The sequence below is a fragment of the Hippocampus comes genome, unplaced genomic scaffold (genome assembly GCF_001891065.2).
Source record: "Hippocampus comes isolate QL1 unplaced genomic scaffold, H_comes_QL1_v1.1 scaffold374, whole genome shotgun sequence".
NCBI classification, from domain to species: Eukaryota; Metazoa; Chordata; class Actinopteri; order Syngnathiformes; family Syngnathidae; genus Hippocampus; species Hippocampus comes.
Genome location: NW_017805416.1, coordinates 29862 through 34994, shown reverse-complemented (window position 1 = coordinate 34994; position 5133 = coordinate 29862). Strand labels below are relative to the sequence as shown.

The 5133-nt window shown below is 38.8% G+C and overlaps 1 long non-coding RNA gene across 1 annotated transcript in view; it reads left to right on the top strand.

Moving 5' to 3' along the window:
* Positions 1-875: 875 nt before the first annotated feature.
* The window catches only part of LOC109518175 (uncharacterized), a 21522-nt gene continuing 17264 nt past the window's right edge, over positions 876-5133 (top strand). The window contains exon 1 of the long non-coding RNA XR_002168683.1: positions 876-1019. This is a non-coding gene — a long non-coding RNA (uncharacterized LOC109518175). The remainder of the gene's footprint in view (positions 1020-5133) is intronic.

Sequence of the window (5133 nt, the reverse complement as noted above, 5' to 3'; positions counted from 1 at the left end):
ACCTGAATTTTTGCAGTGTGACCAGTCTTATGAGAAATATAATTTGGTACATTTTTCCAGAACCTTATACTAAAGGGACACTGACCAATAGAAAAAATGACTTACTGTAGAGGAATTTATCCTTTACTGTGATTTACTACCCCCTTTGTAGGCTCTGTTCCAACTCTTGAGAGAAAGAATGTAGTATACTGTTTAAAGTGTCTCCTGCTAACTCTCATTCACTCTCTTTTATTGCCCCTATCACTACTACCTTTGTAAGGACTTTCCAGAGAACATCGAGTATCTATGTTGCTGGCACCACATGAAAGGCCAGATTGAAGTAGTTTGGGGATACTAGTCTGGTCTCACCTCACCACTCCCAACTTTTGCAGCCACACGGGATCAGATTGCATTTTGCTTACTTTGTTACTATTTTGCATGAGGAGATGGGACTGTCCGCCTCTCATTAACCTATTGTCTTTATAGATACTGTACTTGTGTCGGTGCGCTCTGAAGACATCCAAAGGATACATAGGCCTGAATCGATTCGTATTGTGTTGTGATAAAGTGAAGAATAGACGTCGTGGTGTTGGGTCTTTATTCCACATTACAGAGAAATAAAAGAACCCGTGTGCGACAGATCGGCAAACATTCTCTGCAGTTACACACTCTTTGTCATGTTCCGGTTTCGGCAGCAGGTGGCTGGCTGAGCATTCTTGCTGGCTGCACACCGGCTGCCAATCTGTCACTATTGCACCTTGTATATTAGGACCTACTTTCTGGCAATTGTTTGCCGTAGAATAGTATGCCTTTCCACTGCTCTTGCGCATGTGTGAATTATTCTCGTTCTCATCATAGTTGCTTTTGTTCTACATGTCGGATGTTTTTTGTGAGTACGGTTTTTGTTTATGATCATCTCGAGTTTATTTTCATCCTTGCCTCTCGTGCAAGCGCTTTTTGTTATCGGGTTTTTGTGTACTTTCCTGGTCCTTAATTTTGACCAACGATTTCTGTTTCCATTTCTTACGGTGCGATTTTTTGTACGGAGCTCTTGTTAGAGTCTGCTATTTTGGGGATCCAAAAAACCTGATTTGCTTCGAACGAAGCGTTACCTTCTCGCTTCGTTCGGAGCGTGACACTCTTGATCAGTGCCACAGAATGTACACCTGTACAACTCAACAAGGAAAGGCTTTTATGTGGTTTGCTTATGTCTCATGTGACATCACATACTCTGATTACTATTTTGACCTCTATTTATTTTGAATTGTATTTGAGGCATTTTTAAAAAAATTATTCATGCTACAATGTCTTTAAATAAATGCTTTCATTCTTTCCATGTCTATTGGTTTGTAATGACACTCGTCTATTTTGGTTGGTCAGGCATAAAAGGAAAAAAAGAGTGCTTCTCAGATCTGAGCAGTGAGTCCTCCAGACTCCTGCTGATTGTATTTTTTTGCAGCTCCACTAATCATGTGTCTCTTGCTTGAGTGTGCGATCGAACTTCTCTCTGTCTCTCCATCAGATATGGTCTTTTATTGTTTTTTTCATTAAGGCGGTGTGTGCTTCTGCTATCGCTCTTTGTAAGGATAAAGTTACCGGCATCAGCCTCATTCTTCCCGCTGCTACATATTTTTGACATGCCAGCACGATTAAATGTATAGTAATTGTATTTTAATGTTTACAAGTTGTTTTATCTTTCGTAGAGCATATACTGAGCAAATCAATCAATAGATTAAAAAAAATACCAGCCAAAGTCACAAGACACGAGTGAAATTGTAAATGGTATGAACTGCAGAGCCTTTACAGTGGATATAAAAAAAATGTCTCCAAACAGCTGACTAAATGCCAGGTTTTTGTGTTATAAGAAAATGAGACCAAGATGAATAATTTCAAAACTGTAAAACTTAAATGTGGGGAAAAAAAGGAATTGTTACAGAGCAGGAGTAAAAATAAACTACTGATATAGAGTGATTGCACAAGTGTGTACACCCTTGGCTGCGTATCGAATTAAAGATGTCAAAGTGGTCCTTGGAAGGAAAAGTTTGGACACTCTCGGTTGGAATTAAAAAGCTAACTAATTATTTTTGGATGAAATTGACTATATATAAATCAGGATGTATCGTATATTCTACATACCGTATTTTCCGCACTATAAGGCGCACCGAAAAGTCTTCCATGTTCTTAAAAGCTTCCGGTGCGCCTTGTGTATGGTCATTACGGTAATATATATAACTTGCTGTTGGTTCAGTGAACTGTGTCGCTGCTTTATTAAATACGTTTTGTTGCAGCGCTGAAAAAAGGAGAGCTGTGGTGTTGTTTTTTAAAACGCACACTTTATTAACTCATTAAATCCCAGCCATTTTCACTGGCGCAACGCCCTCAATCCCAGGGTTTTACTGGATTTTGACTGATCTTGCAAGGCCCACAGAATATTTGGTTCTAATGCTATATAAACATGGAGCCTAACAACATAAAGTTTCTTTTCTTTCAGCAGAGAGTTTGTTTTTCCATTCTTCAGCAATCGGCATTACAAAATGGCTTCATGAAAATGGCGATTCCTGGGCAAAAAACGGAGAAAAAGAGCTTTTTTGTAAAAGCATGCATTTCAAGCACGTGAGGCACCACTGCCACCTACTGGTCGCTTTTTTACATGATTTACAATGCAAACGGTTTATTCTCATTCACAGATTGCATCAGACCCTCCTCCTCTGCATGATGCAAAAAAAAGACTTAGACGTACAAGTACGTCCTTGGTAGGCGGGGCCTAATAAGTACGTCTTGTGGAATTAAAGAGTTAATGGTTTTCACAGTCTCAACAAATACACGTACGTCTGTGTCTGTCTCTGTGCCTTCTCTTCTTCCTTTGACTCAAGAGGCGTTCATGACCACCTCCGAAAAATGTAAATTAACAATTACTTCAATGAAACTGCGAAAATTGAAAACAGTGCATCAAAACAGAAAATCAAGCGAGGAAATCACAAAATAAATTCTATAGCCCCCGACAGAATTTATTTTGTGATTTCGTTTGTGAATACAGTACACAACAAAGGAATAAATAAACACTTCTGAGACAGTCCAGTCTCCTCCCTTTTACTGACATCTGATCGTTCTGTTTGAGCTACGCTCAAGGAAATGCCAAAACAAATTCTGTTGGGGGGGGGCTATAGAATTTATTTTGTGATTTCCTTTGTTTTGATGCATTATTTTCAATTTTCGCAATTTCACTGAAGTACAGTCAAAACTCGGTTTTCGTCCATAATCCATTCCAGAAGGCTGTTCGAAAACCGAATTGTTCGAAAACCGAAACCACGCTCTTTTAAAATAAAACAAAAAAAACAATGTTTCTTGAACACGTCTGCTCACAATGGAAAGCGACACAAAGAAGCGTCACTTCTTCGTCTACCTGAGGAAGCATCACTTCCTCGTGTAAGGAAGGCGACAGGAGTCAAGTGGTGCATTCAAGTGCGCTCAGTTTGTTCGAGAACCGAAATGTGTTCGTCATCCGAGGCATGAAAAACTCGAAATTTTTGGTCGAAAACTGAATTGGTCGAGAACCGAGACGTTCGAAAACCGAGGTTTGACTGTATATGGTAATTTAAGTTTTTCGGAGGCGGTCATGAACGCCTCTCGAGTCAAACAGCTTCATCTAGTGGATTCATTGTAGATTGCGCCTTATAATCCAGTGCGTCCAATATATGAAAAAAATTACAAAATAGACCATTCATTGAAGGTCGCCTCATAATCAAATGCGCGTTTTAATGCGGAAAATACGGTATTTGAATTCAACAAACTTTAGTTTTTATGAATTTAACTATGAGGTTCTGACAGGGCTATTTTTTCACCAGAATTCATATTTTATGAACTTGAAGTTATCTGAATTAATTTTCTTTCACTAGAGTTTTATTTTTAAAAACCTAAACACATTTACACATGAATGTTCACAAATTAATCCCACTCAAGCATATGTAGAACAGTACGTTATACAGGACACAACAATTTGGTAACACAGTCCAGATTAGTAGCAGGTACAGCATGAACTCAAAAACCATTTTTGTTGAGGAACATTAGCTTACCTGCCTATTCAGGGAATGTGCCTGCAGCGTAGTCGACACATTCATGTTTGCAGCAGATGAGTACGCTTGCTTAGTATATAAAACATTCTGAACACTAAAGTTAGCTGGTGATTTGAGTTCACTCACCATTTAGTTGTAAGACAAGAGGTGTATTTCGTTTGAATCATCCGATTATAACTTCCATGAAGTAAAGCGTGCTGTTGGCTGAGGCTCGAAGGTCATCCAACTCAGGGCCCTCTGCTCAGTTCTCCATGTCATGCAACCTCATTTGCACAATCTAATCATGTTGCAAATGTTGCACTCTCAATACTCAATGCCCAACCTCTTCAGAGGCACTTTAAATGGTGGCTGTTGAGTGCTGACTCACATTTAAAAGGAGTTTGGTTTATTCCAAACGCAGCCACTTCCCTCGTTGAAAATTGTTTGTTGAGCAAGTGAATTTCAACAAGTAAAATAATTTGGAATAAATACATGCATTCATACACACACACACACACACACACACACACACACACACACACACACACACACAAACACACACACACACAACAGAACCTCGTGGGAACTAACGAAAGGCATTTATTTGTGAAAAAAAATAACACAGAACATTAATCAAATTTGGACAGAGACGGTTTCCGCCTGACGGTGACAAAATCACTTATCTGTTCTTACCCCTGTAAAACCAGTTTTATTTTTCAATTGAGTTATATAGGTGAAAGCTGATAAATTGAAAATGTCTTCAAATGATTTATCGTTGTCTTTTTTTTTTTTTTAATATCACAAAAGCCTGGTAGGAAAAAGAGGGGTGAGTTGATTTTTTTTTTTTCGTTTCTACTGCATGAAGTGCATTTCAAAAAAGAAATAATGCCATTTGGGTTCTGTAATGAGATAATCTTGTGAGCCTTGGAGGCACTCATAAAGACCTAGAATTCAACATTCATAAAGTGTGGTTCTTTCTTGGCTCTCTCATAGGCATGGCTGTGTACTGCTCGGAACGATGTTATACCATATTCATAAAACAGACATTAAACCGGGTCAGGGGTGAAAAAAGTTGAGAAGTATACGACCCCTCCAGGGCCCT